Source organism: Ambystoma mexicanum, chromosome 1q (assembly GCF_040938575.1).
Source record: "Ambystoma mexicanum isolate Mex_15411 chromosome 1q, UKY_AmexF1_1, whole genome shotgun sequence".
In the NCBI taxonomy this organism is placed as follows: Eukaryota; Metazoa; Chordata; class Amphibia; order Caudata; family Ambystomatidae; genus Ambystoma; species Ambystoma mexicanum.
The window spans coordinates 377,991,140-378,016,211 of record NC_090922.1 but is presented as its reverse complement, the minus strand read 5'-3'; positions in this window follow the sequence as shown (position 1 = coordinate 378,016,211).

Genomic DNA, 25,072 nt, shown 5'->3' with positions numbered 1-25,072 from the left:
GGGCTTGCGTCATGTCCGCGGACATGCGACGTGTTCGCTGATTGGATGGCGAGGGGCGTGGAGCGCGTCAGATTTTCTGTGGCGCCCGCCATCTTGTATTCGCAGTCGACCGCGTACAGCGCAGTGAAACGTGGATAAAAAATTGTATTTAGTGCCGTGTGTTGGTGTGTAAGAGTGTTTGGGGAGGGTTGGGGAGTATGAGATAGGTTCAATGTTTTGTTTTTTTATGTGCTAGACCTTTTTGTTGCGTTCGATTTGTCCGCGGAGAACACGGCTGTTCTGACATTTTGTAAATAAACTAAATGGTGGGGTGTTTAGAGGACGGAGTATGTGTCATTTTTGTTCGCAAGGAAGGTAAAAATGAGCTATGAACACTTGCGGTGTACTTAATTGTTCGTAAATACACAAACTGGGGGTGTCCTCAGGACGCTGTCCGTATTGTAATCTGTCTAGTTGAATGTGTTCTAAGAACACTCGCAGTGTCCCGAAATGGTTGCAATTACACAAAATGGGGGTGTTCTGAGAACGTTGTTTGTATTGTTCGTTGTCAGGGTGAAAGTGTTTTAAGAGCACTCCTTTTGTTCGCTAATAGTACAATTTCCTAGGGGCATCAACCGACTTTTTGCCCACTAAAGAAACGATAAATCCGGCTGGTGTGCGTCGACATTATGTGATAATCCTATGACTGGCGCTATTGACCTGGCTGACTTGCTTTTGCGACACTAAATCATATCTCCCGCCCCTAAGCCTGATATTATCAAAGCATTCATATTCCCCGCCTTTCTCCGTGACGTTACAGGGTGCGTAATGAAACGCGCCCAGTCGTCTCCAGTACTACGCGACTTTACACAGAACCCAGAAGACAACACACATTATGTCACAACACAGCGCGCCACAATTCGGAATATGAAACTGTGATTTAAAAGCAAAGAGCAAGATTGTGAATGTTGTAAAGTACATTTATCTGACATCAAATGTTTAGAGAATATTCAGCAATTTGCATTTGTTTTTGTTGTCGATCCGCAAAAGTTCATGTTGAGACACGCGATGTTCCTTTGCGGTACAGAGAGTGTTAGATCAGCTTACAACTCAGTGCGCCACAATTCGGAATATGAAACTGTGGTTTAAAAGTAAACAGCAGGATTGTACATTTGGTAAAGTACATTTATTTCACATGAAATGTTCAGTGAATATTCAGCGATTTGCTATTGTCTCTGCTGTCGATCAGCAAAAGTTTATTTGGAGCCACGCGTTGTTGGTTTATGATAAAAGCAGTAAATGGTCACTCTGATAATCGGAAGGTTGCTCCAACAACGAGCCATTAGACCACCCTATTGGTTGGTATGTTGTTTGTAGCCGCTAGTACTGCGTAAGGGCATATTGGTCCTTGGCGATTGTCCCATAAAATGGTGAGGGTCATGAAGTTGCATATTTGGACTTGCACCTGGCAGTTGAAGACCCCATCCGCTGGAGTCTGTAAATAGTGACATAGACAAAATGGGGCCACGTACCTGTTTTAAAAAACATAAATTAGTCTCACCAGCCGATCTTCATTAAAAATCATCATTTTATTTATTAGGGCGTGAAACTATTTGCTATCGAAGATAGTGCAACAGAGTATGTTAATAATAAAATAATAATATTTTCCCATTCATATAGCGCTAAGAACTGTGAGGTATGTAAGCGGTGCTTATTATTAACCACGGTGTGTGGTGCTCATTTATCGACCACGGAAGGATGAAAGGCTGAGTTTCGCCTTGCCGGGATTCGAACTTGCGTTAGCAAGCTGTGCACGGATGTCAAAGCGAGCACTGTACTCGCTGTGCCACTTGACAGGCTACAGTGAAGTGGCACAGCGAGTAGAGCGCTTGACCGCCTATAGACCGGTTAAATTATTTATATTAACCCACTCTGTGTCGTCTGCCTTTTTCAGTGCCCTCTAAATGAAAGGGGATCAATTCGGCGGTGATAGTGCGCGGTAGAAAACATTATGCCACTTTCAACGAACAAGTTCAACTTCAGCGGTCTTTAATGCTACGCTATTGTAATTATATTTGGTATAAAGTAATCTAAAGGGTTACTTACAGTACAATTGCAATTTCCATTGTCTACGAGTGGTGCAGTCCCAAAATACGACTCTGCGTGTGCCAACGATCTTTCGCATAGTGATATAATATGTAAAAGTTGTTTCGTTTCAGAAATTTCATCTTTATCTTCTCTTACGTTTTAGCAACACTCCTTCAAGAGAAGTCTTTCATCACAATCTCTGTCTGTCAAGGTCAAAACACAATACAACCTTATAGTCTGCTTCGTGAGCCTCTCCGGGGCCCGAGAAAAAAATGGAGGCAGCTGACCTTCACTGTGAAGGAGCATAAATTCTTACTTTGCAACATTCTGTGTAAAGCCATCTGTAGAAGTTGGTTTTTGCACGCCATGTTTGTATATTGTTTGCGTGATATTAAAAAAAGTTTGTTTAAAGGACGTTATGGTTCTAAGTACAGACGAAAGACCCCTGAAAATAGCAAGTTATGGTAAGCTATGAAAAGTAACTCGCGCCAACACCATGCACTGCTAAGACTAACACCCAGGACATCAAAGATGACATCGCAAATGTCATTGATGAAATCACTGATGACATCACATGTGTATGTACTTTTCATGGAATTTGTGTACTAGGGATTTTTATTATAATGTTCCGAAAAAAGTGTCAAGGATATAGCAATAAATATCATACCGTTATTAGTGCTTTGAACGATGCATTTATATCAATAAATAGCATTGTATTATGGGATTCTATGCAGTATACTGAGCTACTAATGGAGAAAGATAGCATTGTGTGCAGAGTACAAGATAAAAGTATAATATTTGTAATGTTAATATGTTGAATAATGAAATGATAATTGTCCTGAAATGTTCGAAAATTCACAAAATGGGGGTGTTCTGAGGACGTTATTCGTATTGTGTGATTGCTTAGCTGTATGCAATGAGGGAATGGTACAGAGAGCAAAGTGGACGCCGTCCGCGGACACCGCGGCTGTTCGTGGACAGGGCGTGGTAAATCCGGGTTTTTCCAGGAAATCCAACATGGAAAGAAGACTGTACGGATCAGCCAATCAGATGTCGAGGTTGTGGATTTGTGTTGAAAGAGACTGTGTGTGGTGAAGATGGCAGAAGTGGAGAAAGTCAGGGTGTTGGTGCTCGGAGATATGTTTGTGCATGGTTTACAGCAGTACGCTGAATGCAGGCATGTTGCAAAGAACTTTGATGTGAAATGAGTGGAGGTGGTGTGGAGCACTGTGCCTGATTGCAATGTACAGGGAATTGTACAAGTTTGTGCGGATATGGCCACGATGAACAGTCCGAATGTGGTAGTTTTGCACTATGGTGCTTTCCATTTGGGCAACGTCAGTGCCCCTACTTTGTTGGCTGATTTGGAACGCTTGGTTCAAGCCGTAATGAAGATCCTTCCAAATGCGAAAGTAATTTTTTCTGGATTACTACCTAGGGCAATATGGGACAATAGTTCCGTTTTTTGTCCTCAGCAAAACATTGCTAGGTGTGTCATCAACCGAGGCATGTGTGCCTTCATGCTTAGAGCTGGTATGTTCTTCTGTAACAATGAGAATATTGATGCCAGTAATGCTGTTAATTTTAAAGAAGATGGCATTTCTTTATCTTTTACCGGAAATGCCTTTCTATTTTGGAATGTAAGGGTTGCTTTGGAGAAGGTTATGTGAAGATTTTAGGAGTAAAGTAAGAAAAAAAACCAAGAAAAAAAATATAAAATAACAGGTGTCTGTCAAGCATCTGTAAAAAAAAAAAAAACTGCTCTTTTCAGAGCCAACTTCAAAGGGGAAATGGGGCACACTATTTAAATTTACATTCACCACGCTCAGATTTTCGATGTGTCCGCGGACATGGCGGTAGTCCGCGGACATGAAAATCACTACGAGGGGGTTAGTATGTTCTATGTTACATGTCAGGGATATTATGGTTAAGTTGTGCTACTAAAAACCTATGAAATTCAGTGAAAAAACTTTGTTAAAGGGACGTTATGGTTCAAAGTAAAACCGAAAAACCCTTGAAATTCGCCAGTTATAGTAACATAAGCAACCATAACTCGCGCCACCGTGCACTGCTAACACTAACACCCAGGACATCAAAGATGACATCACAAATGTCATTGATGACATAATTGATGACATCACATGGCTGGCTCTCCCTTTTTATCCTTTACTGACATATCGAAGCCACATAGTTTTCTTCAGTAACAGTCACGAAGTAAAAATTGAAAAGGTACTATATTTGTAGACTTGGGGTCCTGTCACATCATATGAAACATGTACATAGCGGAAGATACAGGCTTGAAAGAGAGCAATCCTTTCTGTGCATGAAGATAATCATTATGGTTATCAGCACTTTGTCATAGTTTTATTTTTATCACTCTACCTTCCCTCTATATGCTCATATTTGTATACATTATACTCACTCTCCATAGAGTGAATGGGAAAAAAATTTTGCTCGCACATACAGCCCAAACCGCTGGACGGATTTCCACCAAATTTGGACCAGGAGCAGCGGCTTGGTCCCGAAAGCGTGCTTTTGCAAATTTGGTGAAAATTCGTCCAGTAGTTTTTTTTAAAATGAGCAAAAAGTAGGTCAAAAAAAATTAGTGATATCTGTGTTCGGTTTGCGGATACACTTCCCTGTTCGCTCCGCGGAAAGTGTCCCGATTGGCCAATCGTCTTGCGTGATGTTCGCGGACATGCAAAGTGTTCGCTGATTGGACGTCATGGAGCGTGAAGCGCGTCAGATTTTTTGGTAGCGCCCACCATATTGGATTCGCGGACGTCCCCAGACAGCGCAGGGAAACTTTGTTCAAAATGTGTATTTTGTAGAGTGTGTTGGTGTGTAGGAGTGTTTGGGGAGGGTGGGAGTGTGTGAGATAGGATGAAAGTTCTGTTTTTTATGTGTTAGACGTTCTTTTTGTGTTCGATTTGTTTGCGGACATCACGGGTGTTCTGAAATGTTCTAAATAAACTGACTAGGGGGTGTTCTAAGGAGTCAATATGTGTCCGTTTTGTTTGCAAGCAAAGTGAAACTGTTCTAAGAACACTCGCGGTGTCCGGGGAGTGTTCGTAGGTGGTGTCCTGAGGACGCTGTCCGTATTGTTCTCTGTCAAGTTGAATGTGTTCTAAGAACATGCGCGGTGTCCTGAAATGTTCGCAAATAAACAAAATGGGGGTGTTCTGAACACGCTTCTAAGAACACTTCCGGTGTCTGGGGAGTGTTCGTAGGGGGTGTCCTGAGGACGCTGTCCGTATTGTTCTCTGTCAAGTTGAATGTGTCCTAAGAACACTCGCGGTGTACTGAAATGTTCGCAAATAAACAAGATGGTGGTGTTCTGAAGAGGCTTCTAAGAACACTCGCGGTGTCCGGGGAGTGTTCGTAGGGGGTGTCCTGAGGACGCTGTTCGTATTGTTCTCTGTCAAGTTGAATGTGTCCTAAGAACACTCGCGGTGTCCTGAAATGTTCGCAAATAAACAAAATGGGGGTGTTCTGAAGACGCTTCTAAGAACACTCGCGGTGTCCGGGGAGTGTTCGTAGGGGGTGTCCTGAGGACGCTGTCCGTATTGTTCTTTGTCAAGTTGAATGTGTCCTAAGAACACTCGCGGTGTCCTGAAATGTTCGCAAATAAACAAGATGGTGGTGTTCTGAAGACGCTTCTAAGAACACTCCCGGTGTCCTGGAATGTTCGTAGGGGGTGTCCTTAGGACGCTGTCCGTATTGTTAGTTGTTAAGTTCAAAGTGTTCTAAGAACACTCACATTGTTCGCGGACATTAAAAGTTTCCCATAAATCACAGTTGAAATGTTTGACTCTATGGATGTGATATGCTGCGGTGGTTGTTGCCAGGGCATAGAGTCTTGGGTGCATGGCCATTTGGCCATGCACCCAAGACTGTATGCCCTGGCAACAACCACCGCAACATATCACATTCATATTTGCTTATAACTTTGGGTGAAAAACAAATGTATAAGGAACAAAGGTATTAGATACAATGGATGTGATATGCTGCTATGGTTGTCCTTATTATTGTATACTTACTGTTTGGTCTAGTAATGGGAGTCCATGTTTTTCTTCTTCATTTCTGTGATAAAAGAAAATAGCATGTTAGTATTAGTATTTTGTAATGACATTACATTGTATAAGCAATATACTTTTATTTTTTTTCGACCCTCATATTGGATATTGTTAAATTTTGGGACAGTTAGATACCAATTGGCGTATTCTAACTGTGTATTTTTTGGCCTAATTTAGTGGTATTCATTTATCTGATTAGTTGTTGTAGAATCTTTGAGCTGTTAGATAGCTTTTGGAGTATTCTAACAGTTTATATTATTTTAACACACATTTATAATTTTGGGACAGTTAGATACCAATTGGCGTATTCTAACTGTGTATTTTTTGGTCTAATTTAGTGGTATTCATTTATCTGATTAGTTGTTGTAGAATCTTTGAGCAGTTAGATAGCTTTTGGAGTATTCTAACAGTTTATATTTTTGTAACACAAATTTACTTAAAGGTTTAAATACAGTTTATTTATCAAATTTTGGTTTTAAGAACATCAAATAAGCGCTTGTAAGATTTGCTGGTAATCTCTGCTTTAGAGTAATGGTACTATCATTACATTCAAACCATCCACATTTCTTTTTTATGTATGCAGTGTAGTGCCCTGAATTGGTTGTGGCTCCTGCGTGGTAGATTATACCTATTGTTGTGAAGGTTTTCTTACCAAGTGATATTTGACCATGTGTGAATCCAGTCAGCTTGCAGTTGTTTTTGGTACCATCTGCATTGAAACGTAGAAACATTAGTATTACGTATTTACTATGTGTTTGTATTACTAACGTGAAGCGATTATCTGAATTGCAGGTAGAGCATAATCTACCATGGTTTGCATTTTGTACAAGTTGCTGAAATGGAATGGATTCACAATTTGGTATTTATATATATATGAAGCGTTCATTGGGGATTTCTTCTTGTGTCACATTGTTGCAGAGAGTGCATGTATGTTTCCACATGTATGAAATCTGAAAGATTTCATTTATAGGTATGTTTTTGTTTTCCAGTACTTGTAGTAAGTACATTAGAAATTCTTGTGGATCTTCCTGTGAGTTTATAGTGAATTTCACCATTCCAGCACAGTAGTCCAATTGTCGTCTTATTCCAAAAACACTATCAGGCCGATTCATGGAATCAACGTGCGCCGAAAAAACGGCGCACGCGTGCGAAAACGTGTGATTCGCAGAGAAACAGCGAAAATCGCAGTGCAAGTGCGATTATCGCACAGAAAACATCGCACATCAATTCATGGAAGTCCGTGCTCGCGCGAAATGTGGGATGTGCGCTGAGAAAGTGCACGGCGCATGCTGGCGCACAGGTCAACGAACGCCGTGCGATAAGGCCACAGCGAATTCGCACATAGCACGGCGCACATAACAAAAGTAGGCGTAACACGGGGCGTCACACGCAGAATGGGGAACAACTCGTGAAAATGTGGGCGTCACGGGGGAAGTACAGGAGGCATGTGCGCAGAACGCCCACACGCTCGCCTACAACACGTATTCATGGAATCGAATAGGGAAAAACAGCGCACGGCCAAAGACGCGCACAGGCCCATACATGTCCGCCACACGAAAGCAGGCGGTAGCGTCCCTGCTCAGGAAAAAATTGTGCGCCAAAGTCCTACACGCGCGAGAAGGCCCACACGCGATCGGGCCTGACGGAGCGTGTGCATGTATTTCAGGGGTGCGCGTGAAGTTCCACACGCGATTAGCCTGGGCGCGTGTATTTCAGGAGTGCGCGAGAAGCTTCTCACACGCGATTGGCCTGGGCGCGTGTATTTCAGGGGCTCGGGGGTGTTTTCACACGCGATCGGGCCTGGGGGTGCGGGGTACGTGTATTCCAGGGGCTTGCGGGTGTTTTTACACGCGATCGGGCCTGGGGGAGCGTGTGCATGAATTTCAGGGGTGCGCGTGAAGTTCCACACGCGATTGGCCTGGGCGCGTGTATTTCAGGGGTGCGCGAGAAGCTTCTCACACGCGATTGGCCTGGGCGCGTGTATTTCAGGGGCACGCGGGTGTTATCACACGCAATCGGGCCTGGGGGTGCGGGGTACGTGTATTCCAGGGGCTTGCGGGTGTTTTCACACGCGATCGGGCCTGGGGGAGCGGGGTACGTGTATTTCAGGGGCTCGCGGGTGTTTACACACGCGATCGGGCCTGGGGGAGCGTGTGCGTGAATTTCAGGGGTGCGCGTGAAGTTCCACACGCGATTGGCCTGGGCGCGTGTATTTCAGGGGTGCGCGAGAAGCATTTCACACGCGATTGGCCTGGGCGCGTATATTTCAGGGGCTCGCGGGTGTTTTCACACGCGATCGGGCCTGGGGGAGCGTGTGCGTGAATTTCAGGGGTGCGCGTGAAGTTCCACACGCGATTAGCCTGGGCGCGTGTATTTCAGGGGTGCGCGAGAAGCTTCTCACACGCGATTGGCCTGGGCGCGTGTATTTCAGGGGCTCGCGGGTGTTTTCACACGCGATCGGGCATGGGGGCGCAGGGTACGTGTATTCCAGGGGCTCGCGGGTGTTTTTACACGCGATCGGGCCTGGGGGAGCGTGTGCGTGAATTTCAGGGGTGCGCGTGAAGTTCCACACGTGATTGGCCTGGGCGCGTGCATTGCAGGGGTGCGCGAGAAGCTTCTCACACCCGATTGGCCTGGGCGCGTGTATTTCAGGGGCTCGCGGGTGTTTTCACACGCGATCGGGCCTGGGGGTGCGGGGTACGTGTATTCCAGGGGCTCGCGGGTGTTTTTACACACGATCGGGCCTGGGGGAGCGGGGTACGTGTATTCCAGGGGATCACGGGTGTTTTTACACGTGATCGGGCCTGGGGGAGCGGGGTACGTGTATTTCAGGGGCTCGCAGGTGTTTAGACACGCGATCGGGCCTGGGGGAGCGTGTGCGTGAATTTCAGGGGTGCGCGTGAAGTTCCACACGCGATTGGCCTATGTGCGCAATTCCATTGGACCAAAGGCCCTGACAGCGCAGGCGCGTCTGTGACGTGACACGCGCGGGCGTGTCCCTGTACCCGGGGGAATGTCACAAGACCAAAAACTGCACGTCCGAGTGTCAGCCTGCGTGATTGGAGGATAGTGCCTCAGTGCGTATACGCGGAAGTGACGTTGGACGTGTGGTGCGGTTTAAAAGGTGCGTGTAGTACGTCATTTCCTTGTACGCGCTTCCCGTGGAGAGCGAGTGGGTGAAATCTGTACTTCTTGTCGGTTCACACGCGATTTACTTCACAGCGTTTCCAGTTCGTACTCCCTGTTACCTCTGTCAGTATTTTTCTGATTTTCTTTTCGACCTGTTTCCTCAAACAGCGTTGACTTCTCCTTTTGTCCTGTCTCCTCAGACAGTGTACAAATCTTCTTTTGGCGGGGGTGTTGCCAACGCGCACACGCGCGTATTTTTCACGCTCTTTTCCCAGGCAGACGGTGAGTCGCGCACGTATTTACCAACTGTGCTAGCCCCGTGTGTAGCGTACCCCTTCAGAGGTCATTGTAGGCTGCGTGTGACACGCATACGTTCATTTTTGTGTTCCTGGGTGCCACAGCGTAGTGCAGGTTCCTTTTCCCACGCACGTGGTCTATGAGGGGTCGCGTGCACGTCATTTTCTGTGTTAGGGGTGCCTGTGCGTTGCGTGACCTGTCATCTTTCCCCAGGGGTTACATACAGCCTTGCTAGAGCACTTGGGTACGAATTCCATCTAGTACCCTACCCCTTTGACCCACAATTTCCCAGGACAATTGTCCACTGCAACTCCCATACGCACAACTCCATCAGTGCCATGGCTGGGAGGCGAGCAAGTGGTAAGGGTGGCAAAGGTGGCCGAGCCTCAAGAGGTGGGCGTGGTGGGCGCGGTAGGGGACGTGGCCAGGATTTGCAGACTCCCCCAAACCCCCACGTGTGGAGGACCAGTCAGGGACACACATCCCCCCCCCATGGTTGAGGGAAACGTGGCTGACACCATCCCTGCTCAGCCCTTGTTGGACCGGCCCGTTGTGGCACCTGACCTAGCACAGGGTGACTAACAGGCTGACTTCCAGGTCGCCAAGTCCAGGCCATGGGTGGTGGCGCAAGCCAGTGTCACCAGGCCACGTGGTACAGGGGCAGCCATGTCATCTGCTGCCCCGAGTAGGCGGGGTGGGGAGGCTGCAGGGGCAGCTGCAGCTCCGTCCACCCCAGCTCTGACTCCCCCAGCAAGGACAGTGTTGGTCCCGGTACATCAGACTGATGTTCCCCCTGCCATAATCACACTTCAGCTAATGCCTGCAGATAGTCATGTGGTCAGTGTGCCATTGCATACTACTACTACACAGTCCACCGGTGCTCCTGCCTCTAGTGTCCAGAGCGGCGTAGGGCACTCCGGATCCCCACCACCCACAAAAAGAAAGAGGAAGAGTGCTCATCCAGTACAGGCTGATGACCCCGACACGGCTACACGGTCCGGCACGCCAAGGAAGCCTAGCTTCAATGATGCAGAACTGGATGCACTTGTGCAGTATGTGTCCGAACATGACGCCGAAATGTTGGTCACTTCAGGGTGTAGGATTACACCTGCTCGACGTCAGGCACACTGGCAGTCCATCGCGGACAGCATAAGTGCCCTTGGGTTCATGAGGCGCACAGCTGTTGAGTGCTACAAGCGCTGGAACAACCTTAAGCGTAGGACAAAGAAAAAGCTGGCCTCAAGTCATGCCGCAACTCTGGTGACTGGAGGTGGGTCTCCACAAGAGGACATAGAACTCACTCTACATGAGCATGTTGCTGGGACCTACGTCACAGAGGAGCAGATCCAAGGTGTGGGAGAATTGCCAGATTACGAGGCATTGTCCGGTGAGTGCATATGCATGTGTGTGTGATCCATGTGTATGTAGTTTGTGGGAGGGGATTCGGTTGAGTGCCAGGTCAGGGTGTGTGTGCCTGAGTGTTTTGTCCCACCCATGTGCTTCATCCAATGCATTCTGCGCCCCGGGATTTGGGTATTACAGTGTCCCTTCTGGCCACAGTAGGCGTTTTGCACTACATTGCGCAAGTTGCCCTTGAAGTGGCATCTTGCTACCACATTGTTCCGTATTAAGCTGTGTTCATTCAGGCTGATTGTAGGAATTCACCTGGTTCTACTGTGCATCACTCTGCCCCATTGTCAAATATATGTCATGCCCATGGTACATGCCATCTGTGTGATGGCATGTGTCATGTATGTGTATTGGACATGCCACTCACAGGCCAATGTGTGATGGCACTGCTAGCCAGCATGCAGCTGATGTGTTGCACTCCCATCTTGGTGTCATCAGTGTCTGACATTTTCCTCCCCTTCCAACTCATGGACAGTGCATGCATGGGAGGGTCATAGTCATGTGGGACATGTGTAAATCAGGTACTGGTACTGTAGCTTGTCTGGCCTAATAGCGTGCCATGGTGCTAATGCCTGTTTCCATTTTTTGTCTTTCTTGTTTTTGCAGAGGATGACGCACCTGATGCTGTTGAGGGAGAGGAGAGGGTGCAGGCCCAGGAGGGATCTGAAGCACGACCAGGCACCAGTGGGGGACGTGGTTTGGTGGTGGGGGAGAACCCTCTCTTGCTGCAGGCCATACTGTCCCGGGGTATCCCTGGCTGCACCTCCCCAGAACTCTTTTCAGGTGTTGATTCGGATGAGGCCTATGTGGATTCGCAGGTATGTGTTCATGGAAGGGATACTGTTCTGTCCGACCGACCTGCACCAGGGGTAGAGCCCACTATAGGGATGTCAGTGTTGGTAGGTGCGCCTGTGGTGGTTACGGATGCAGGGCCACACTCCGCAACATCTGATCCTGTTCCTGGGCCAGCAGTTCAGAGGGGAAATGCAGTCCTGCAGCCTCAGGCAGAGCCGACACAGCAAGGCGCAGTTCGCCTTGCCCCAGACAGGTGTGGTGCCCGCCAACGCGGTGGCCGTCCGCCACCAGGCAATACCGCATGGGAGCAATCCATTTACGGTATGGCCAACCAACAGGCAGCATCATCCGAAATGATTGCTCAGGCCATGGAGAGGGTGGCCACTTCCATTGTCCCCCCAGAAAGGCAGATGGAGCTACTACAGCAGGCAACAGACTCCATTTGCCAATCAGTCAGGGAGGACATGTTGGCGTCCAACAGGGACAGACAGGCGGCCCTGGACAATCTGAAGGGAATCAATTTCTATAGATGCCCAGGGACAGAGGGTAGCCCTGAGGGGATAGGTCCGGCACCTCAGGCAGACTCTTGTGGACCTTGAGGCTTCCACTGTCACCAGGACGGAACAGCTGCTGGAGCGCGTCACCCGTGCGCTCTCAGCAGAGATGCAGGCAACTCAGGCGGAGGTCCGGGCAACACGTCGGGTGTTGCATGGGGATCTCCGCACCATATCCCTCCAGAACGAGGCCTTCCAGGCCCGCATGCTTGCTGCCATGGAGGACCAAACTAGGGCATTGCGTGGGCTGCCTCCCATGGCACCACCACCTCCTGTGGCAGCAGCAGCAGAGGTTGAGGAGAGCGAATCCAGCAGTGAATCTCCCACTGTTTAGTAGCCGTGCAGGCCATGAGCCCATGGAGGTGTTTTTTTTTTCGCAACATTCACGCAGGTGACTGTTGGTGGGCACCCTGTCCTCGGACCTCCTGGGTGGCCTCCCCCACCCCCTCTGGCCCACACATGGCCATTTTTGATTTTTGATATTTGATTTTTGATTTTAGATTTTTGATTTTTGTATTTCTGTTGCAGTGTGTTGCCTTGTGTGGCTCCCGTGGGCATCCACTGTATTCCGGCTGGGCACATGCAGGCTTGTCCTGAGTTTGGGTTAGATGCTTGGGTCAGTGAGACACACACCCCTCCTGCTTCCCGTTTCCATGGGCTTGCAAAGGGTGTGCCCAAGTGACAGTGAATTACACAGTGACGTTGGACTCCCATGAGCTGTGTGGGCAGTCTGTAGTCAATACTGTGTATACATTCCTAGTGCATATTGTTGTTGTATTGTGCACTGCATGGTGTATTGATGTGTGCTTGTGCATCCATGTCTCCCTCCTGATTTGCAGGTTCATTCCTCATGTCTTCACAAGGCCGTCCACTTTGGAGATGGGGCTCATGTTGTGAGCAGTGGACTTCCAGATGTGCGTGGCAACAACACTGTACAGTTGGAGGTGGTGGATGTGCTGGCATTCTCATGTTGTAAGACTACGTATCCTTTGCCTTAGTACTGTCATATTTATGCTATGTCGATTGTGTTGTGGTAAGTATTTGGTCATGTGTGTTGTTGTTTCTACATTCATGTGGGCATATTGTGTGTGGCCAGTTTCCATTAGGGACACTGTACTTTGTGACACGTGTCATGTTTGGGGGATGACTTTGTTTGCTCTTACATGGCATGTCATGCCATGGTGTGTTGGGTGGCGGTGCTGGTGAGGGGTTGGGTGACATGGCACTGTTGTCATGTTGTGTCTTTCAAGGGGGTAATGATTTCAGCAGCATAGACGTGTGTCTTTTGAACACAGCATTAGTGCTGTTTGTGTAGTTTTGGTTTGCCAAATTCGCCAGTTATGGTAAGCTAAGCAACCATAACTCGCGCCCCACCGTGCACTGCTAAGACTAAAACCCAGGACATCAAAGATGACATCACAAATGTCATTGATGACATCACTGACTCATATGAGGATGCTTTCAAAGCAAATGAAAGCACTATAACTGATGTAAACTTTACACAGTACAAAACAATGTTGCACAATGAACAGCAACATGAAGAAGAACTCCAAGCCCAACTAGATAAGGATACTCCTGACAGTAGTCAACCTTCTGTAACAGGAAGCCGAGAACCACTGGGAGAACCACTAATAACAAATGAGGCAGAATTAGCTATGATAGAAGTAGAAAACACCATGTGTCAGTATGAAGATAAGGAAGACTTAACTATACTACAATCAAAACTAAACAATGAGCAAAGTAGCATTTTTCAAGAAGTAACAAAACAAATTGCACATGGTGTAAAACATGAAAATAAAGAATGTTCCTGCCATAATTATAAACCTTATCTACTAAACATCAGTGGTGAAGCTGGTTCTGGCAAAACATTCCTAATCAAAATCATTAGTAAGTTCCTTCAACAATTGACAAACAACAAACTGTCAGCTGTTGTCACTGCCCCCACAGGTTTAGCTGCCTACAACATAGGTGGTGTTACATTACACCGATTACTACTATCACCAGTAGAACACCAGAATAAATTAGACTATTACAAACTTTCTGCAGAAGCTGCAATGGAATTACGCAGAGTATTGAAACAAATGAAAATGCTACTAATAGATGAAGTGAGCATGGTCTCCAACCTGATGTTAGCTTTGATTGACCTCAGATTACAAGAAGTACTCAAAACAGACTATGAAGAGCTCTTTGCAGGAAAACACATTATTGTTTTTGGAGATCTGCTTCAATTAACACCAGTAAAAGGTGAACCTATTTTTAAAACATTAGGGCACAAACTCTGCCGTAAAACTGTTGGCAGCATTGGAAATGTCAACCTTTGGCAACATTTCCAATACAGAGAATTAACAGAAAACATGCGCCAATCTGCAGATCTAACTTATGCCAACATTTTAAAAAGTTTGAGAGTTGGTATACTTTCTAAAGAAGCAGAAGCAACATTGAAAACCCGGCACATTAATGCACTGTATGGCGATAATGCATGTGCTACAGATGTTATGGAACAATTAGCCCACAAAAATGTCAATTTTATGGCCTTAATGCCAACTCTTGCAAGCTGTTTCAAATTCAATGAAATAATGTTAAGTAAAGAAATGCAACCAATAATGGAAATTAGCACCACAGACAAACTAGATGTACATGGTATGACACTACCCATGTATGACCAAGCCACAACAAGACTAAATAATTTAGAAAAATCAATCTCAAACACAGCAGGCTTAGAAAAGATGTTAAAATTATCCTTAAATTGCAGAGTAATGCTTAAAAGTAACCTTGATGTGGACCAAGGACTAGTTAATGGAGCACTGGGTACAGTTGTTGGCTTTCAAACATACCCACGTGACAACAAAATTCAGTTTGTCAATATACTCTTTGACAAACTTTCAGAAGTAAAACGGATAGGACGCTCAACAGCTAGATTCCTTCTCTTCAAAGATATGTATGTACGCAGAGAACAATTTTCTCTAACTCTTGCATACGCAGTCACGATTCATAAATCACAAGGTCTTACCCTAGACAAAGCAATGATAGATATTGGTAACACAGTCTTTAAAGAAGGCATGAGCTTCGTAGCACTATCACGCTTACGTACACTTGACGGTCTATTTTTAATCAACTTTGATGCAAGTAAAGTAAACGCTGATATTCCTTGCATTTTAGAATATAATAGACTTCGCTCACTATACACTCCCCATCTAAACACATATTCTGTTCCACAAAAACTAAAACGTTGTAAAAGAAAACTAAATCAAACAGAAATGCAACAGGACATCACTGCATATCCTCCAAAGAGAGTAAAAGAAACTAATACTTCATCAAGTACCACAAACAAAAAAGAATCAATTAGAGAAAGTAAACCAGGTACTTCTTTAAAGAAGGAAGACAAACTCCAAAAAAAGCAGTTAGATACAGAACTACCTGGACCATTTAAATTCTCAAATATAGTTGGTGTAAGTTGCTATGCAAATGTAGCAATGAATATTCTATTTCAATTACCACCAATTGTTGACAACATTTACTTACACAGTACAGACCCTTTGTGTTTGCAAATGTTAGTACTTCACAGAAATGCAGCAAACAATCCTGACAACATATTTAGGGGGTAATTCATAGAATTCAGCGCACAAGTGGCGCACGCGGCTGGCGCACAGTGTGCGCGTGCGAATCCCTGCGCCAGCCGCGTGCGCTAAAATTGATTTCCGCGCACAGCGTATTCATGGATTCCAGCCACCAAAACCAGCCGTGGCGCACAGTGGCGCAGCGACCCTGCAGCAGCGCCAGTTACACCCCCAAGAACGCCTCCCGCGCAGGGAAAAGCCATCAATATACCCAATCCAGCGCAAAGGGCTGCGCTAACCCTGTACCAGCACAGCAAGCGGCCTACGTGTATCACTGGGGTGCGCGGGAAGTACCTCACGCGATTGGCCCCGTGCGAGCAGGGTACGCGTATTTCAGGGGTGCGCTGGAAGTTCCACATGCGATTTCATCATGGTACGTGTATTTCAGAGGTGCACGGGAATTTCCACACGCGATTGGGCCCGTGCGAGCAGGGTACGTGTATCTCAGGGGTGCGCGGTAAGTTCCACACGCAATTCCATCAGGGTACGTGTATTTCGGGGTGCGCATGAATTTCCACACGCAATATCAGCAGGGTACGTGTATTTCAGGGTGCAGGGGAAGTTACACATGCGATTTCTGCAGGGTACGTGTATTTCAGGGGTGCGCGTGAAGTTCCACACGCGATATCAGCAGGGTACGTGTATTTCAGGGTGCAGGGGAAGTTACACACGCGATTCCAGCAGGGTACGTGTATTTCAGGGGTGCGCGGGAATTTCCACACGCGATTGGGCCCGTGCGAGCAGGGTACGCGTATCTCAGGGGTGCGCGGGAAGTTCCACACGCGATTCCATCAGGGTACGTGTATTTCGGGGTGCGTGTGAAGTTCCACACGCGATATCAGCAGGGTACGTGTATTTCAGGGTGCAGGGGAAGTTACACACGCGATTTCCACAGGGTACGTGTATTTCAGGGGTGCGCGTGAAGTTCCACACGCGATATCAGCAGGGTACGTGTATTTCAGGGTGCAGGGGAAGTTACACACGCGATTCCAGCAGGGTATGTGTATTCCAGGGGTGCGCGGGAATTTCCACACACGATTGGGCCCGTGCGAGCAGGGTACGCGTATCTCAGGGGTGCGCGGGAAGTTCCACACGCGATTCCATCAGGGTACGTGTATTTCGGGGTGCGCGTGAAGTTCCACACGCGATATCAGCAGGGAACGTGTATTTCAGGGTGCAGGGGAAGTTACACACGCGATTTCCGCAGGGTACGTGTATTTCAGGGGTGCGCGTGAAGTTCCACACGCGATATCAGCAGGGTACGTGTATTTCAGGGTGCAGGGGAAGTTACACACGTGATTCCAGCAGGGTACGTGTATTCCAGGGGTGCGCGGGAAGTTCCACACGCGATTCCATCAGGGTACGTGTATTTCAGGGTGCAGGGGAAGTTACACACGCGATTCCAGCAGGCTATGTGTATTTCAGGGGTGCGCGGGAAGTTCCACACGCGATTCCATCAGGGTACGTGTATTTTGGGGTGCACGTGAAGTTCCACACGCAATATCAGCAGGGTACTTGTATTCCAGGGTGCAGGGGAAGTCACACATGTGACTTCCGCAGGGTACGTGTATTTCAGGGGTGCGTGGGAATTTCCACACGCGATTGGGCCCGTGCGAGCAGGGTACGCATATCTCAGGGGTGCGCAGGAAGTTCTACACGCAATTCCATCAGGGTACGTGTATTTCGGGGTGCGCGTGAAGTTCCACACGCGATATCAGCAGGGTACATGTATTTCAGGGTGCAGGGGAAGTTACACACACGAAATCAGCAGGGTACGTGTATTCCAGGGGTGCGCGGGAAGTTCCACACGCGATTCCATCAGGGTACGTGTATTTCAGGGTGCGGGGGAAGTTCGACACGTGATTCCATCAGGGTACGCGTTTGTAACTTCCCGCGCACCCCCGAAATACACGTACCCCGCTCAATCGCTTGTGTAACTTCGCACGCACCCCCGAAATACACGTACCCCGCTCAATCGCGTGTGTAACTTCCCGCGCACCCCCGAAATACACATACCCCGCTCAATCGCGTGTGTAACTACCCGCGCACCCCTGATATACACGTACCCCGCTCAATCGCGTGTCTAACTTCCCGCGCACCCCCGAAATACACGTACTCCGCTCAATCGCGTGTGTAACTTCCCACGCAACCCCGAAATACACGTACCCCGCTCAATCGCGTGTGTCACTTCCCGCGCGCCCCCGAAATACACGTACCCCGCTCCCCCAGGCCCGATCGCGTGAAAATGTTCACGCAAACCCCTGAAATACATGTAGCCCGCTCCCCCAGGCCCGATCGCGTGAAGAATTTCACGCGAACCCCTGAAATACACGTAGCCCGCTCCCCCAGGCCAGATTGCGTGTGTGACTTACCGCGAAACCCCGGAATACACGTACCCCGCTCAATCGCGTGTGTAACTTCCCGCGCAACCCCAAAATACACGTGCCCCGCTCGCACAATTGCTGTATGTTGCCACTTTTGTAATGCACAGGGACGCTACCGCCTGCCTTCGTGTGGCGGACGTGTTTCGGCTTGTGCGTGTCTTTCGCTGTGCGTGGCTTTGCCCTATTCGATTCCATGAATACGTGTGGTTCGGGTGCGTGTGGGTGTTCCGTCTGCTTCCCTGCAGTACATCCCCAGTTACGCCCTTGTTTTCGCGAGTTGTTCCCCATTCCGCGCGTTACGCCCCGTGTTTCGCCCACTTTCTAGTGTATGCGCCGAGGTTGTGCGCTTTCACTGTGCGCGTCGCGCACGTCTTTCGGGATGTTGCAGTGACGTGTGCGCCATGCACGGGTTTGGCGCACATCCCGAGGAAAACACGCGCAGGGACTTCCATATTTTTTTCCGCTTGCGCCTGCTTGCGCCTGCTTGCGCGAAGATTTTCGGCGCACGTTTGATCCATGAATCGGCCCCATAGTGTTTTTGGAATAAGACGACAATTGGACTACTGTGCTGGAATGGTGAAATTCACTATAAACTCACAGGAAGATCCACAAGAATTTCTAATGTACTTACTATTAGTACTGGAAAACAAAAACATACCTATAAATGAAATCTTCCAGATTTCATACATGTGGAAACATACATGCACTCTGTGCAACAATGTGACACAAGAAGAAATTCCCAATGAACGCTTCATATATATCAATACCAAATTGTGAATCCATTCCATTTCAGCAACTTGTACAAAATGCAAACCATGGTAGATTATGCTCTACCTGCAATTCAGATAATCGCTCCACGTAAGTAATACAAACTCATAGTAAATACGTAATACTAATGCTTCTACGTTACAATGCAGATGGTACCAAAAACAACTGCAAGCTGACTGGATTCACACATAGTCAAATATCACTTGGTAAGAAAACCTTCACAACAAAAGGTATAATCTACCACGCAGGAGCCACAACCAATTCAGGGCACTACACGGCATATATAAAAAAGAAATGTGGATGGTTTGAATGTAATGATAGTACCATTACTCTAAAGCAGAGATTACCAGCAAATCTTACAAACGCTTATTTGATGTTCTTAAAACCAAAATTTGATAAATAAACTGTATTTAAACCTTTAAGTACATTTGTGTTAAAAAAATATAAACTGTTAGAATACTCCAAAAGCTATCTAACTGCTCAAAGATTCTACAACAACTAATCAGATAAATGAATACCACTAAATTAGACCAAAAAATACACAGTTAGAATACGCCAATTGGTATCTAACTGTCCCAAAATTATAAATTTGTGTTAAAATAATATAAACTGTTAGAATACTCCAAAAGCTATCTAACAGCTCAAAGATTCTACAACAACTAATCAGATAAATGAATACCACTAAATTAGGCCAAAAAATACACAGTTAGAATACGCCAATTGGTATCTAACTGTCCCAAAATTTAACAATATCCAAATAGATAAATCAAAACCACTAAAATATATTAAAAAAATAGACAGTTAGAATACGCCAAATGGTATCTAACTGCTCCAAAATTTTATAATATCAAAACAAATGAAGAATCTGTTACTGCTCCAAAAAAAATACAACAAAGCAAAGTATAAAGCATTAGCCAGAAACAACAAGTGAACACTGAAAACAAACAAACAAATAAACTGTAGCATAACAGAAACAGGGATTTTTTTTAATCCAACATGGATTTTTTTTTCTCCCTCAGACCCAATGATTTTAGCAACAAATACAGAAACTGAGCAAATTGCACAGTACTCTGATTTGTACTCTTCTAAATATGAGGGTCGGAAAAAAATAAAAGTATATTTCTTATACAATGTAATAAGTCATTACAAAATACTAATACTAACATGCTATTTTCTTTTATCACAGAAATGAAGAAGAAAAACATGGACTCCCATTACTAGACCAAACAGTAAGTATACAATAATAAGGACAACTATAGCAGCATATCACATCCATAGTATCTAACACCTTTGTTCCTTATACATTTGTTTTTCACCTAAAGTTATAAGCAAATATGACTACTGTCAGGAGTATCCTTATCTAGTTGGGCTTGGAGTTCTTCTTCATGTTGCTGTTCATTGTGCAACATTGTTTTTTACTGTGTAAAGTTTACATCAGTTATAGTGCTTTCATTTGCTTTGAAAGCATCCTCATATGAGTCATAGTTATCTAGTAATTGTTCTTCTTTTCTCCATGGTTTGAAGAGTTGTAGCAGGGACATGTAATATACTTCTTTATGTTGAGGAGTCTTCAATGACAATTTGATATGATTAATTAAATTTGGTTTAGTGAGTTTAACTAAGCTGCCTTCACAGTCTGTCACTCTATATTTACCTTTTTTTTCATCAGGTTTCATATTATTTTTGTATGTGTAGTTTTGGGCTATTTGGTATAGACACATGTTTTCCAAAATATTACTTCTGTTTGGGTAGTATGTGTCCAATAAATTGTTTTTTAAAATGTCTTGGATGTTGGGATCATGTTTGGCTATTGTTTCTATATCTTCATATGATTTTAGAACTCTTTTTCTAGATTTAGCTGGACCAAGACTTAGCCATACTATATTTTCAGATTTACCATACAATGAAGTAACAGTTAAACGATCAGCTGCTTCATAAGATCCACATTCTCTATGGGTGAGCATTGTTATGCCCAAGCTGTATAATTTCTGAGATACTGTTTTATCTGATGACAGGTCATTCCAGAGGTCTTGGAGCTCTGTCTTTTCTGCTTTAGTTAAGTATGCTGTGACATATCGTGCAACTGCAGTAGAATTGTCTGCAATGTACTGCACATCTATGTTTGCATTCCATAAGTGGGCAATGATTGCATTATAATCATTGATATATTTTTCTTCTTCTTTTCTTTTTATGTAATATGTATTTTTAGGTGACTTACCTTTAACACTATGTCTAACTGAAGACATGAGGTTGTTTACTTGACCTGTATTTGTAACTGGTCTAGGGAAACCAAATCGGCATTTGGTGTAGTGTTTGCCTTTGTTTTTGTATTTGCGACGACAATATTTTCCACATTTGTGTCTTTGAAATTGTAAAATTTGTGCATGAAGATCACTATTTGTGGCTTCTGATGGAATTTCACAAGTGACATATTTTTCAATAAACTGTAAAACAGTGGCATCACTGTCTTGACCAAATTTAGGAGCATCTTTAATCCATAAAAGCATGTGGATATGTGGTGCTCCTCTGGCTTGGTATTCTTTTCTCCAAAAGAAGTGTTGCACTTCTCCAAGGGGAGGAACAGTTTTATTACAAATAAAATGTAGCATAGCAGTGAAGCGATGGTGAAAATATCTTGAAACATTAACAGGATCCAAAGAACAAAGTTTTTCAGGTGTTAGAATATCTATGTTTGTTTTGTTTTTATTTGATATGCGTAGGAAATCATGTAAATCTTCCCATGCATATTCTGCACAACTTAATGTAACAAACCAAGTGGGTGGGCCAAGGTTTCTGATCATACAACGTACATCTCCATGACGTCGAAACCAGTACTCTTTAGTACCACGCATATTTGCTAATAAATTTGTAATATTTGATTGTAAAACCTCATCCTTTTGTTGCACTTTCTCTAATAATTGTGTAGCTGTCATATTTTGAAAGTGTGATCCTGATTTTAATATGTGTGCAACTCCATAACATAAAGTTGCTAGTTCACTTTCAAAGAGTAGGTGGAATATGTATTCCACATTTTGTCTAAATCTGGGATCTTCAGAATACATCCGTAATGAGCGGTATTCTGAAGCTGATATTTGAATAGGTCTATCATCATACCTTCCTCCTTTGCCAGTAGGAAAGAGTAGAGGAAAAGCACGTGCTTCTATACTTTTTTCCCATATACAGATTGGTGATCCTTTTGTTTGACCCATTTGGTAAGTTTCCAGTACATCTTGTACGGTGTCATTACAATGCAAAGGATGAATTGTATAATGGTCTAAAGTATTTGATATTGTAGCAGGATCTAGTAGCTCAAATTGACCAGCTTCTTGTGTTTCTTGAATTATTTCAGTTGTATCTTTTCAAGTTTTCTTCAATATTAATTTCTTTGTAATATTCATTATTCTCTTTAAGATATTGGAAGGCTTGTCTAACTTTATATAAATCTACCAGCTGTTACCATATTTTTTTGTCTTTTGTAGGTACTCCATTTACTAATATAATTAAAGATTGCTGCATTGGACGTTGCACTCCTAGAGTATGCACATTTTCTTTTAGATTTAATGGTAAATAAACTACTTTTCCACGAATGCCTTTTACCAATTCAGAGGGAGGTAATTTTGCTGTTTTTGGTTGAAGGCGTATTATTGCTTGAAATGGGTGTACTGTTTGAATTATGATGCTCTCATATAAATTAAGTTGTTGTAGAGGTTTTGGTACTGGGTATAATTCCAAATTATCTGTGATAGAATGTGAAGGAGTTTGGTTGTTGTCAAGTTTTGTAGTGCAATAACTGCAAAGTATTAAGGGCTCAGTTATTTCATATTTGTTTTCTGCTACAAGGTAGAGAGCTAATTCAAACCATTTAGAATCTTCATTGTCTTCTATTTTGTATGATAGGTCCACAGTTTTTGTGTTACTTTTATAAAAAATTCTACGGCAACATACACATACATGGTTTGGTACTTCAGCTGATGTACTTTTAAATTTTAGTATTTCTTTTTTGTATGTGTTTAGCAAAAGGTTGCCATGTGTAGAATTGTTGCTTAATTGGTTTAAAGCTATTTCATTCTGTAAATGGCTTTCACTTCCAAAATATTTTTTCTGGATATAGTGAATTTCTTCAAGTAGGTCTTTTGCTGTACCATGTAGAAGGATGTTATTTAACTTTGCTAGTGCTAAAGCAGGACTTTTAGCATAGTACAGTTTATAGACTAGATTTCTTATAGTTGAATGATGTGTTGATATCCTTTTGATATCATGGAAAGTGGTTTTACAAGTAGGTCCTGTAATGCAGGCCAATGAATGTCCTTGTAGTCCTGTGTACTTGCGCACTGGACATGTATTTATATTTTGCAGTAATTTAATTTTGATTTTGTCTTTGCTTTTTATATATTTATTGAGGAATTGGCGTAAAGATTTGAAACATTGTTTGGGAATGTTACACATTGACGTGCATGGCCATTTGTACACTAGACGTTCTGATTCAGTTGAATGGAGGGGTAATTCTAAGTTTTCAGGGCATATTTTTGTGAGAAGTACTTCTTGTTCCATTATGGTATTATTCACTTTTTCATAACCTCGACCACTGCTATGTATGGCAATTGTATTTGTTTGCTTTTGTTTGTACGCTTCTTCATTAAAATATGGTTCTGTGCTTGAAGTGTGATTCCATTCACCTCCGCTGATACTTAAGAAGTTCTTTCTGTGATATTTCGCTTATTGAGAAGTCTTTTTTGTAATTTAGTTATTAGTTTTGTTAGTGGTTTGCATTTTGTTTAACAGTAAAATAAATACATTTCTTTTCAGAAGAATTGCACTGTCCATCAATGCTTCTAAGATGAATTTCCTACGATAGGTTTTAAGCTTTGAACCTGATTTCTCTCCTGTTTTTATAAGATTTTGAAGGACTTTGTGACGGTATTTTTTGGCTAAAATACTTTTCTTGGTATGCTTACTTTGCACTATATTAAAATTTGAAGAAGTAGTTTTATCTGTACTGATAGCTGATTTTCTGTTAATTGTTTTTTGGTTTGTTTTACATTTTGATAGAGGAAGCAAAGTTGTTGTACTTGAAACTTCTTGTGTTTCACTAAATGATTGTATTAGCTGTTTTGTTTCAACTTTTTTTACAAATTCTGCTAGAGATGGATGCTTATGTTGGACATCTTTATTTTCATTTGCTCTACTTTTGCGTTGCTTTCTACGGACTTGACTTTTGGTAGGCATTCTTTAGGGTCTGTTGAAAAAAATAAAGAAGATATGGGTTGGGGTGTTCTGGAATGTATGTGTGCTGTGTGCATGAGTGTTTGAGTAAGATGATAAAGATGTATGTAATGGTGTGTGATTGTGCATTGGGAACTAAAACTAGTAGGGATAGGTATTCTTGAATTTATGTGTGACTAAACTGGGGTTCAGATGACAAAAAGAAAAGTAAGCTAGTGGTGTGGAAAAGTACAAATAGTAAATCTAATGTATACAATTAAAACAGTTGTTTGTTCTATAATATGAAAATTGTAGTGGTTCAGTTGGGTAATTTGTGTGTCCAAAAATAGAAATTTGTGGGCCATTCTGGCTGTAAATCGCTGTTTAAGACATGGACATTTTTGGACAAAATGGTACAAAATCTCTATTTTTAGAAACCGAAATAGCTCGTATTAACGTTATAGTATATTTGATTAATAATACAAATATTATGGTGATATTTTACTTACTTTTTTTTTAAATTAACAGATAACTTCTTAGTTTTTCTTTCTTCTTCGAATTCGGCTGCTTCTTTTCAGGAAACTGGTCTTCACTGCAATTGTAAAAGCTTCAAATTAGTAACTTTGTTTGTATATAGCACTGTTTTTAATTTAGATATTGATTTTTTTAATTGAAATCCTCAGTGCCTTCTGTAAAACCATTAAACAAATGTATTTACATAAGATACATTGCATCAGTTCAGTACATATGATATGTTCTTAATGAACAAATTG